Genomic DNA, 13,879 nt, shown 5'->3' with positions numbered 1-13,879 from the left:
CCGTTGAAATGCGATCAGAAGGTCTTACCTAAGTTCTTTTTAAAGGACTGGTTCGTGTGATAAAACGGTACACATTTGAACTTTTATACCCGCAAGGTGCACGTTTTATTTTAAAAAGGACCGCACATAAAAAGATGAGCGTAAACTTATATTTATTCAACGGTTTGAGGTTAGCGGCACCTTCTCTCTCCCTTTCTTGATATTTTGGATCTGTTTGTATGTACAATGACTCATACTCATGAATTAATGCCATCGGTTTTGAACAATTGCACAATAAATTTGTACATTCCTATTTTTAAATGTTTAGGGTCCATAACTCAAATATGCAATCTGAAACTGGAGACTCTTCAGAGATGGTGTGTTCCAGAATCTGTGTTCCAGAATCCAGAACGTTTGCGTTTATAAATTTTTTTGTAGGGTTTTTTTAGGTTGTCTTTTCTGAAATTATTGACTTTTCAAAAAACAAAAATAGTGAGAAAAAACAATTCGCACTGTGTATTCCAATTTTTTATACCCACCCAGTCACCCACATGTAAATATTCTACTCCTGCGGTTACGGACTATAGTGTCATTTTTTTGTCATTGATATTTTTATTTATTTATTTATTTATTGTTTTGTTTTGTTTTAAAAAACAAAAACAAAATAGAAAAATAATACAAGAGAGTTCAAATATGATTAGCTGAAATGCCAAACGGGGGATATTTAAAAAAAACTAATTTCTTTGGATGATGGTATTTATTCTCATGCAAGAATGAGTTGAATGTTTTTTCTAACCACAAGCTCAAAAATTCTTGAATAGTGAAAATCCAAATGACTCATGTGTGTTCGTTCATTGGTAGATGGCTATTTCGTAAATTCTTAAGAATCCAACATTCCATTTGCTTCATATTTTGACGACGATGCTAACTTTCAGCCAGTAGTTCAAGTGAACAGTATGATTACTATATATAATTGGTTGTATCTAGAAGTTACTTCATTGCATAGACAGATTTTAGTATGAACCACTCATATTTGATTACTATTTTATCTATATTGTGAATCAATTAAATATCACTATTTTCAGCAAGGCTGTTCGTCGTCTCAATTTTGATACAAAAAAAGAAAGGTATTTTTAGAAACAAAATTCAAATGGCAGGCATACTGTGATGCTGCTCGGTGATGAGTACCCTCTCACATTACTGTTGCAGGAGTAGCCTGCAGATCTATTATAACGTCCAACGGACACACACAAGGGGCCACAGTGGCAGTGTGGACACTGTCACAGTGTCGCACACCCACACTCTGACAGTCTGACACATGCAAGAATTTTTATTTTATTTTTTTAAACAAAAAAAGAGTGTGTGAGATTGGGAGGTTACTATTACTTGCTACACTTGTTGAGGAATGAGGACTCTTGAGTCTTGAGGGATAGGGCTTTAGCCTTTATTGAGTTTACAGAGATAAATATCAGGTAGACAGGGGTACAGTGTACACTCAAGTCTCAACACTGTGACTGTAATCCATAACTCCATTGCAAGACTAAAAACTACTGCGGCAAACATAAGACCAATAGTTGTTGAATTATTAGAACTATTGATTCTGTGATTGTATCACTGAGAAGTATGGGCCGCTCTTGCCTCTTGAGTCTTGACCAGGCCTGGGAAGTGGGAAGTGGGAGGTGGGAAGTGGGAAGTGGGAGGTGGGAAGTGGGAAGTGGGAAGTGGAAAGCGGGAAGTGGGAAGTGGGAAGTGGGAACTCATGGATGCCCCAATTGGCGATTGCCCAATCATATAGTCCATATTATATACCTCCAGTATTCCAGTAGTCCAGTACAGAAGTCAGTCAACTCATAGCTACAGAATACAGAATACAGATGTGCCTTATTACATATTTACGTTTTTTTTAAACGTACTGTAGCTCATGCTACATACTTCGTATTTCCAATTTTTCTCTACATATTCCATATTTTCGTTTTGGCGGTCCTCAGAACTCCTATATTGGTCTCATATTACCGAACATTGCGATTTTAGACTTTTTAGGGTGTTTTCTTCACTGATGAAGCCAAATTGAACCTCCAGACTACCATATATCCACATAGTACTCGACTCAATCCTCTAATTTTAGGTCGCATATTGCTTTTTTTTTTCACCGAAAGCGTAGCTGTAGAGTCCCTATTTCTTTTATTGAACTTGAAATCTGTCTGTAACGCTTTTTCCCCATTTGTAGGCCCCCGGAATCCCAAATGTATTATTTTTTTCAAAAAATAGAGCATACCTTTGTGGGTCCGTTTATTGACGGCTGAAAAGAAAAGTTGCTGTATAAAAAAAGGCGGGGGGGCGTTCCCAGTATCTCACCCTCAGACCTCAGCTCACCCTGCGCGTATATATTCACAAGTTAATAGCTACCCTCTTAGGAGAAAGGCTTTTGGTCTCTGCGGCGCCCTAGCCGTGTTTTAATCACCAAAAGCATAGCTGTAGAGCCCCTATTTCTTTTATTGAACCTGAAATCTGTCCGGAACGCGTTTTCCCCGTTTGTAGGCCCCAAAGAGGCCCCCGAGGGATCCTAAATATATTTTGCTTCAAAAAATAGATCATACTTTTGTGGGTCCGTCCCGTGTGTGACTGAACAACAGTGCGTATTTGTTTGTGTGTGTGTTGAGTGAAAGTGAGGAGAAAGGGCGAGTTCTTAGTTACACTCTTTAAAGGAACGTTTTTGGTCTTCGCGGCACCCTAGCCGTGCTTTATGTCAGCTTTTGGCGTTATGACATATTTAAGATTTCTAAAAATCTTCCCGTATTACGTGCATACTGTAAAAGACAGCACATAATTCGGCTATTTTTCGCGATGTATATTCCATAATCCATACCTATAAATATGAGTATGTACCCAGTTACCCACTACCCAGCCCCAGCCCCCAAGCCACTCTCTCTCGCTCTACTCTCTAGTCCTAACCTCATTACGTTTCCCGTTAAGATGCAAGAAATCACAAAAATATGCGTTTACGTTCAAAGTTTATCCTAAATATAGTCTTAGGGGTTCAAATAGGTACATTTTTTGAGGCGGCCTAACTGTCACGAATTGTTCTATTTTTCACTCTGTCTCAGTTGTGAATAGTTAGAAATCGCCTTTTCATTAAAACAGGTCAATTTCTCAGGTGCCAATTAGAAATTTTTTCACGGTCGATTTGCCCCCGATATACTTTAAAACGCTTAGAAAACAAAACTTTTTGGGCAAAACGTATTGAGCTTAGCAGTACTGAGTAGAGAGAGTAGAGAGAGTAGAATGGAGTCTTGGTGTTTTGTTAGTGAATATGTAAATACTGTACTAAAATTAGTAATATAAATATTTACGACCAACTAAATAAGTAAAATAACGCATCGCCTTGACAAAGGCTATAACGTCTATTGTTATATTTATTTTTCTATAACTGTGTAGATAAAAAAATTGAGTTGTTCTTATTTTATGAAAACAAGATTCGTCAACGTTTCATGTATTTTGAATTTTTGATTATATAAAAGTTGTCTCTATTTTATTACTTGGGACAAATCAGATATCAACTTTCGATGGATTTAGTAGATTGTTGTAAACTATTCGCTATACTACTATAGAGTTGACAAATTGGGCTACAAAACGAGCGATATTCAATAAAATACATATTTAGAACAAAAGTAGTACACCTTGACCTGAAAGACCTGAAAATTGAAACAGGACATACATCACTTCTTTTTTTTTAATTTAAATTTTTTTTATATTTAAAAACAAACCTTGTGACAACAATAAATAGCCAAAAATATCCTTCTTCTTAAACTTCGCACTCGTACTCTCGTACTCGTAGTGGCTTCATCTCTCCTTCGGAGTTCGGACGTTATCTGTCCGTCCGTCCTTTGGTCTAAATATTCTTTTACTTTTTTGTATATTAAAAATAATACATCTCTCATTCTCTCCACTCTCTACTCTAGTTAGCTCTCTAGTGTAGAGAGAGAGTGTGTGTGTGTGTCTATCCTACCCTCTCGGGCCTCTGGCGGCATACTTTTGGCCCTATAGGGCTAAACATAGCCTTCTAAATTGACATAAATAGCTAAGGGCTAAATTGCAAAGGTTCTCATTTATAGTGAAGATTGAGGTGGGTTATTCTTCTGACTTGAAATGTTTAGAAAAAAACGTGACGTAATTTAAGCCAATAAGTAGAAGGTAATTTGTTCTCTGTCAATCATTCTGTTTTAATTTTTAAATTTGGATTTTTAATTTATTTAACAAAAATATAGCTTTATAAATTTGTAAAGCAGGCACACTTGCATGCACGTATGTGTGTATGTTCATTAAGCTCCGTCGCCTGGATGTTTCTCGCGCATGTGACTCTGAAGCAACCCTTGTGCACACCCAATGTGCACGTACTGCATTCTAATCGAGCTCTGCATTTCTTCTTAGGCAGCCTGAGTTATTACAGTACTTTCGTGCCACTCGAACACCTAAAACAGTTTCACCATACTTTACTTTCTTTCACTCATGTTTAAACGTCTAAATGGGTGTTTCATGCGCACCTACACCCGAGGTGGTCTCTTCTGGTCATACTTAAATAGCTCTTATTACCGATCGTATCACACGTGATTCGTATGTGTTGTTGATAAGTTCTTATGAGAGCATCACATAGAATGTGCGCTGATCAACTTGATTCTCTGTTGGAGTACGTGTACCATTATGAAGTAGAAATATATCTACCATATACATTCCGAGTAGTGTCGCACCAACTCTCTTGTGTCAAGTTTGCACTTCTAGCTTCTGCTATAGATTGAGAGTAACCTAACGGTGTCGATTATGCCTTTCAACGATATAATTGTATGTAAAGTTTTGCTCAACCAACTGAGGCTGTTGGCAGCACTCTTTTTTTGCTGTAATCGTGTTGGCTTCGTTTCAAATTATCTTGCATGATACATTTATACCCGGATTAGCAGTACCATGCGTAATAATAAAGTACTTGTGGTTATGGTCGATTGTACCACACGGTAACTGAAAACTGATCCCTTGATACCATCGAAAATCAATGCCTCTCACCTGGTAACTCTTCTCGGCTCAGTGCTTGCATAGGAAACATCTTGGTCGTCGTCTTCGCTATACCGGTGAAATGCAAGTCTTTGGCACGCAATGCAGCAGTCATACGGTAGCTTGCGAATCAACTATCTCTATACACTGCACAATGACAAACAAAATATTTTTGGAAGAGTTGCAATTTTGTCGCTGTTCCGTGCTGATGGTCTACTTTATGTTCTCTTTTGCTTGCTTCAGCAGACCTAGTTCAACTTTCACAGCCACTCTCTGGCTTCCTTTTCATTTGAACATAGTGAGGGAGGCCACAATTTAGCCACTATCCACCAATATCATACCATCTGTATAGTATTGTTAGAACATAGTATAGTATATTATCCTCTATTAGAGGTATATATAAATTTCTTGACACTGCTGGCAGGTCACATTTATAACATGTCTGACAGCTGTAGACCTACAAAAATTCTAAAAATAGAACAAATGCGACGACAAGTTCAAATTTCAAAACGCACATTTGTAGTTTTTGTTTATATATACTATTTAGTGCTCACATTGAGCTAGTGTTAACGGGCGCCAGAGTGCCTTAGTAGGGTGTATGGTTGTGAAAGCATAGGTGCGCATACAGGACGAAGTCTCGGGAGGATAACGGATAACCTGGTCCTACTCGGTATTTCGGACTCTGCACTGACCCATTCCACGGCACTACACCGTGCAGACCCAATCCGTACTATATAGATGGGTACGCTACTTAGTAGGTCAGCAAGCGACTCGATGGTGCCAGGGTTTTGTCAGCACCGCCCTGAATTGACCCAGCGCATATCCTCCATCGTCGACTCACTTAGCCCAAGCTTCAAACGGCAATTTGGTTCGAATAATTTTCTGCTCTGTTGGTAAGCAGATCAGAAAGTTTAGTCACAGGAAGTAGGTGGCAAATAGAGAATTTCATATCCATCCGGGTTTGTAGTCACTTGAGGAAACCGTTCCCGTTTATCTCGTGTGTTCTTATGTAAATACTTATTCCATTTTAATTTAAAAATATGAAGGAATCTGCGAGATTTACGAAACGCATCGGAAGGTAGCCAAGATACTGTCCCATCCATAAAACGGGTCTTGTAGTAAGTGTAGCCGTCTTCGGATGTTTTGTCAATTATATCTTTGACTTGTGACTCCATAACTGGAACATCAGAGTCAATTGTGTGAGCGAACGAGAGTTCGAAGGTAGGGATACGGTGAGTGCCTAGAGTAGCTGCGCTAGTACCATCTATGTTATTCACTTCGTAAGTATCACTCTTCTCATCATGGTAGGAAATAACAAAAGGTCCAATTGTTTTAGAAGAGAGTTCGGTAACGTTGGTATTGCGATTTATAATGTTAACATAATTGCCAACTTTGAACTGAACAATGTCCTTAGAGATAATATTATTTATTTCAAAAATGGCAAGTATGTATGATACAATGTATGAACATATGGTATGGCTCTCATAGTTGCTGTAGTGGTTCAGGAAAGATTGATGGAAAGAAGTGGTCAGTAAATTCCCGTTTGAAGCTTGGGCCAAGTGAGTCGACAATAGAAGATATGTGCTGAGTCAATTCGGGCCGGTGTTGACAAAACACTGTTACTATCGAATGTTCCATATATTCAAACCGCTATAGTGAATTATAACAATATTTGACAAAACTGCACCCGAAAAACAAGCAAGTTATAGCCCGAAGCCACACATAAAAAATGACAAAGATATACATCGCCAGTATGCTTGGATCGCGAGAGTTTAACCAAATCGACTATAACTCGGCGCATCGGTTGGTCTTCTGTCACACTTTTTAGGGGTGCCCAACCGTAGTGCTTGATCTGGTTCTTTTCACAATTAGTACAGCGTCGGTATACTTCAGATATGGTTTCCTTCAGCGCCGGGTGATCAAGCCCTGCACGAATAGCCATCTTATAAGTATGCTCATTAAACTATGTATTATTTAAACTCTGCTATCGAGCTCTTCTAGGTCAGCCAGATTCTGTACAACGCTTGCTGGATGAACCATAGTCTCGTTAGATAGGGCAACTTCAGTATCAGGAGGGGTAGACTCTTGATAATACGCAACTCCTGGCTGTTCTTTAAGCAGTGCTTTAAGTAGTTGAGTGCGAGCTTCAGGTTCTCTTAGAGCTTTGAGTCTTTGTAGCATTACCTCGACTGCATTCTTGTTGGGTGCATGTGTTGTACGAGTCTTGAGCTTTTGTTCAAACTCCTTAGACTCCTCTAGTTTAGCTACGAACTCGGTTGAGGGTTTCCACTTAGTGGTACTTGCAGGACCGATGCGACAAATGATGGTATGTTTCCAAGGTGTCTTCTTAATAGAATAGGATCCCTGATACAAGAACGTGTCGGTTTCACGGTCGACATAGATAGGCTCGTCTTGTATCATATTAGTTATATCAGGTATCCATGGGTCGGAGCTACGTAAGAGACAATACATCCTAATGGTAGATTTAGTAGTATTATCATAATTTAACAAATGTGCGATAAGTTGCCAAGGTGGGTTAGCCCACGCATTATGCTTTGATAAGTCAAGTTGAAAGGCATCGCCTTTAGGATGAGTCAACGACCTATAATCAGAAACCTGTTTGTTATGTTCTGCGGCGAACATATCAATAATAAATGGACCTCATCTTGATTGAGCGAGGTTAAACCATTTCTTATTAAGCATCCAATCGGTTGCTAATAACTCTTTAACTGTTTACTGGTAGTCAGGGACAAGTCGAGAGAGTATGTCAGGAAGATGATTATGTATTCCTGGTATGCGTGTAATGTTAAAAGCGAACTTAGCAATAATGTCATGCCAGCGGCTCACCAACTGTGAATCAGGGTTCATGTCCTTTAAATATGTTAAAGACTTTTGATCACAGGCGACAGTGAAGTAACTTCCATAAAGGTAGTCTTTAAACTGTCTTAGCGCAGTAACTATAGCAAGGAGCTCTTGTTTAACGGTAGGGTAATTCCGTTGACTCTTAGTATAACTCTTGCTAAAGAATTGTATGTAGCGCGGTTTACCATTTATCGTTTGGTAAAGCACTCAAAACCTCTGAACCGTCGGTTGCTACTTGGAATGAGACGCCATCCACAAGGTATTGCATGATGGGTGCGTCCAATACTTTACTTTTGACTAGCTTAAATGCATCATCATATTCTTTAGTCCAGAGCTTTCCCAAAGGTCCTTTGTGCAGCCGTAGGTGACTGAAAGGCTTTAAGTAATGAGAAATACCGAATCCGAGAAGAAGTTAACAAACCCACACACATAGTTCACATCTCGTCCAGTAATCGATGTTAATAAATCCAACAGATATTGTTTTTTGATAACTTGTTGGAAGAAAGAAGGTAACATGTGTAAGCCTTCAGGTGCACCTTTAAACTAGTACTTCTTACCTTGCCAATTAAAGGAAAAGTATTTCCTATGCGGCTCATATATTTGTAATTGATGGAATGCAGCTTTTAAGTCTACCTTGGAAAAGATAGTCGCACCTTCCATTTTGAGTAGTATCTCGCTTATCTTTGGTAAAGGAAAACTATGTTGCGGAATTAGTTTGTTGATTGGCGACAGGTCTAGTACTATTGTTTTACTAAACGTTCCATCCGATTTATATTAATCAACCGCTAAGAGAGCTAAGATAACTGGGGTTGCATCATAATTGATTTCAATTAGACCCTGTTTTAATCAATCTTCAATTTGGGTTTTGACAACGTCTTTTGTGTCTCCAACTCAACTCACGTAGTTATGTGAAGGACACTTTAACTTAGAGAAGTCGACGTTTGATAAGTCAAGCTTAACGTACCCGCTAGAAAACTTAAACATAGACCGGTCAGTCATTGTAATCTTTCTGTTTTGTATAATTAAGTCCATAATTATATCGGTAAAGAGCGGAATCATATCCTTTGCTTCACCTTCCGGAGGTTTAGGTATCTTTAACATGTTATCATCTGACTGATCTTTATTTGGGTCTAGCCCATTAGGCAGACCAGTGAGAGTTATACCTAATCTGAGAAGTTCAGTCATACCTATAATTAAATCGTATTTATGAGATATGTCAGTAACAATTAGGTGAGTCTTTACTTTTCTTCTATCTGAAAACATTATGTGTGCATAGTCAATGGCTTCTTCGCAAGTGGTAACTTTGCCATCTCCCAAGATTAAATTAGTTGTTTCGTTATGATAGCCATATCTGTAGCGTAGGCTACTCGGCGTGAGATAGCAGAGACTTCAGCCCCTGGATCAAAAAGTGCTATAACTTTTTCTCCATTTACATAAACGGTTTGAAATATACTTTCATCTCCTTTGGTATAGATTTTATAGAACTTTTTCTCATAATCTTGCTCTAGTGCACACATATGGAACTGTCAGTGCTTAACTTGGACGTCCGGTGTGTCCTTGCAATCATCTTTGTGCCAACCGTTAGTACCCTTGCAAGTAGCACACTCTTTCATATAGTGTCCAAAGTTTGGCTTTCCTGGTGCACACTTAACAGAGTCGTGTTTACCATTCCACTTGCCGTCACGTTTAGTGAGGTTGTAACCACACTTCTTGCAAGGTGCTCTCTTCTTCCTTTCACCATTTGGTTCAGTAGAAGTAGAGCCTTTACCACCTCCAGCAGTAGTGCGAGGTTTCTTGGTATTACGCGCAGTGTTATTCTCTATCGCGGTACGCTTAGAGGACTGGGTAAAGCTCGAGTTACTAAGTACCCTAGTAGATGGGTTGGTACGCTTTTGAACTATCTTCTCAAAGACAGACCAAGGCATAGATCGCAAATCACCATAGGCGATAATATCATCATCGACCTTCTTAAAGAGGTTAGCCCCCAGAGTATCCATCATCTGACAAATTAATAAATATTCGCCAGTATAGGTACGACCTCCGTTCCGAGTGTTCATATGTGTCATATGAGCTAGAGCACCTCGAATAGTAGTATCGTTTGCAAGGGACTTGCGAGGCTCTAGAAGTTCACGGTCACGTGCATCTTCAAAGAATGCGCTAAGTATATTCTCACGCAATTGGCGCCAGGGCGGGGCTTGCCAGTTGGGCTCATAGGCCTTCAAGATAGTTTACCATTCTTCTGACTCACAGAAATGAATAAAGGCATTCATCATCTGCTTATCCTTAAGGCTGACAGACTCCTTAAGTTGGTCAAAGGCCTTCAGTGTCTCCACTGTACTCTCATTAGTAGAGAAATCGACCTCAGCCTTCGCGTTACCTAGCTGCTTTATAAAGCTTGGTTCGAAGCGTTCACGAGGCTCACGCTCAGTGCTACGGGCTGCTAGTGCCAAGATGGAGTCTTTTCTCTTGTTTTCGATTAGATAGCGAATGTTATTCGCTTTCTTATCGTCAAGGTCAGAGGCATTCAGTAGACGGTCCTCAAGGAGTTGCATACCAGAACTTAATAGCCTGAAACGATGTTGTCGGGTTCTCACTTCCTCGTCTTCAGATCTAGAGTGGGTACTCTCCAGTGAGGTACTGGTATAACGATTACCAAAGTCGTGATTACCAGGGTTAGATGGTAAATGCGGATCGATGTTATGCGGGTGGTAAGCCTCATCGATTTCCATACGATCATAGCCTCTGACAGGGTTAGGTTTGTCGAGAGGATGGTCGATTGTAGCTCTAGTGCTATAGAGATTTGAATATACAGGTTTTACCCACTTCACCAGCGGTAACCGGCTAAGTGGTAATGCTGCTGGCTGGTAAACGAGAGGGCCTCAGATTCAAAACCTGGTTTGGAACAATTTTTTTCTTCGGTATAGGAAGAATATCGGCCACGTGGGATATGATCGAAGGGTCACAAGCTGTGGCAGCGGCTAGCTCCTTTAAAGGCTCATCTTTGCGGTTCAAATGGCGTCGAGCTTGAGAAGATCCAATCACTCGTTGTCGAGTTATGGCGTCCCCAACATTTGCGTCTTCCGCCCAAACATTCAGTGGCGAGGCATTCAGTGGCGAGGCATTCAATGAAATTTCACGAAATGGAACGCCGCCATCTTTGTTAATAGCTGGAGTGGGCTGACTTTTAGTAGTAATAAACCGTCGATCTCGAGACGATTCCTCCACTTGTGCAGGCGATATGGCCTTTCCAATATCTGACTTTTCGCGGTCAGATGGCGAGCTGAGGCCCTGGGCTGCACTACTAGGAGACACACGGACGCTGGCGAGCCTTTCCGCGGCAGTTGAGACCTCCACTTCCAAGGCTTCACTGTCCGACGAGTCATCCTCAGAGTTTTCCTCAGAACCAAGCTCAGAAACGGCTTCCTCTACAGCTTCAACGGCAGGCTCAGTACCAGACGGACCAGCGTCCCCAGTAACCTCAGGAATCTCAACAGGCTTAGCAGGCTTAGAGCTGATGGCTCCCTTGCCTTTAGAATTACCTTTAGCCATAGTAATAGCTCAAGAATAGGAAAATAAATAAAGTCTAGGTATAGTAACTAGCGTGTAGCTAGCTTTAGGGTAGTATTAGCCACTATGAGGTAGTATAGAATACTTACAGTCCTGTCACTGGATAGTAAGCAATTGTTAGACAGTCTAGAAGCAGTACACTACGGTAACTACTAAATAACTGAAAAATATGTAAACTTCGATGGATACTTCTATGTTTTAAACTATGTTATATAAACTAAGATACAATTTAAGTCAGTTAGGATTTAGCAGTGGTAGCTTGTGTAAGAATGATCGGGACTGCCTCTTGGTAAGAGCCTTAATATCCTCGATCACACAAGACGTACCTCTAGCTGTTCTTTATTGAATAATTTTCACTATAAGTACTAAGTGTTCATGACCACATGTCTAATTTGTAGATAGACATAAGAACGTAAGTCAAGTGGATACATTAGCTAATATAAATAAAGTTCCATCTGAAGAAATGTTAAAAAAAGAAAAAGACTTATTAGATTTTGGAGATTGGCGGGAAGACCAAAAGCTTCAGAGATTATAAAATTTAGTTTATAATATCCTACATCTACTATCGTCTGAAATAGGTCCAAGTAAACGAGTCATTCTAAATACTCAGGCTATTGGAGCCATCAATGTGAATTTAGAACACTTTGGAAATGTTGGAAAAAGAACTTGTATTAAATTATTTTAAATACAAATAAAAACCGTTATCTCATTTGATCTTAATATTTTAGACTGACCGGAGGCCGTATGTCTACATAGACTGGAATCCTGTCCATATTCTGATTTTCTTCTGATCGCTAATTATATATCCATACGTCAACTTGTACACTCGCGTTTCTCGCACCGTCTTCGCCATATTCTTAATCGTCTCGTGTGGTGCTGTTAACTGTTCGTCCTTTTGTACTATATATTGCTTTGAAGTTTCGTAGTCTTTTTCTAGTTTCGCACACTTCTTGGTAAGGTCAACTATTGAATCAGTTAATTTGAATATGGTTTTTCTCGATTCACACAACTCGAGCACAGTGTAGCTTCTTCTGGTGCAAGGTTTACTTTCAGCTCATGCTTTGATGGTGTGTGGATCTTCTTCTCTGGTCTACTTTCTATGTTGTTAGTATCCTGTAATATTGAAGAAACTTGCGTTCGTATTGTAACTCGCGATGTAGTTCGATCATTATTCCTAAGTGAGTCGAGGGTAGAAAGCTTCTTTGCTAGCGCCGCTTCTTTCTCTAAGTTCTTTTGGTATTTAGTCTCAGCCAGTTTACGTTTGTTTCCTGCATATGTCATGACCTCAGCATCTTTAGATACACGTGTAGCGCCTCCTTCAGTCTTATACAAACCCCCCTTATAGATGTGTTTGTCGCAAACGCATGTTTTTTTTTCTCACTTCTGCTGCTACTTCTGCATCGTTCATCTTGCTAGTATTTTCGATTCGACCCATTCTAACGTACCATTGTCGAAAGCAATCATAATCACGTGAGGGAACGCGATAGCCTTTGTTTTCCCCTGTGTGTTCGGCTTGACAGTACTCAGCTGCACATCTACCCATCCTTCAAACTTATTGTATATTATCGTTTTTAATGGGTTGACGAATGTGCCGAAAATTAGGTGAGACACTAGTATACAGTAGTATCGGACCCTAAATACTTGCTTTGACTCATACGCGTCTTTTCCACGCGTCTGAACGATGTATGAAGTATACAAATACGCCTGAATGCGATTTATTTGTGTACCGGTTCACACAATCCATGTGTCTCCTGATCGCTTGTCGCCGCATTTGAGATTTTGTATATAGAAATAGAATTTTTTTATTATAGGTCTATTGTTGTTGTGTCCGAAATGGTCGTGACAGTGTTGATTTTGGCGTAATACTCCCCTAAAACCATCAGCGTGTATATATATTGAGGACGCAAATCGACCCAATTCGCAGAGTACTGGTATAGTGCCGTGTTCCTCCCCCAGATTGTGTCCGGAGACTGTACGTGTGATTTTGGCACTGTGGACAGTATGTTAGCGGTATGACGGGAATGTGTGGGACGTAGTGTAATCTGTGTGAGAATGTCAGCAACAAAAGTCGAAAGAGGTGATGTATTGGGTGTTGATAATACCGTAAGCTTGGAGATCACGCATGTGGTGAACGCGTATGTAGACATACTTGAGATGTTTGTTGGTGCCGGTATCAGTAGTAACATGGAGGCGGACTGGTTGTCACAGTGTAGCGGGGTGGGTGTAGAGGGTAGGAAACCGATTTCGCTGAGAATGTTACGAATTATTTTTAATATTTTTTTGCTGGCCTCGGAGGCCGCGTAGGATTTAACGCAGGCGTAAAAGATTGAAGGACTCGGTTGGTACCGGTATGAAAGACCAGGATCACTGGTACCTTTAAGATAGCGAAGGATGCGTTGGGCTGCCGTCCAGTATGTGAGTGAGGGATTGT

This window comes from Sphaeroforma arctica, assembly GCF_001186125.1.
Source record: "Sphaeroforma arctica JP610 unplaced genomic scaffold supercont1.543, whole genome shotgun sequence".
Classification (NCBI taxonomy): Eukaryota; class Ichthyosporea; order Ichthyophonida; genus Sphaeroforma; species Sphaeroforma arctica.
This window is presented reverse-complemented; position numbering follows the sequence as displayed.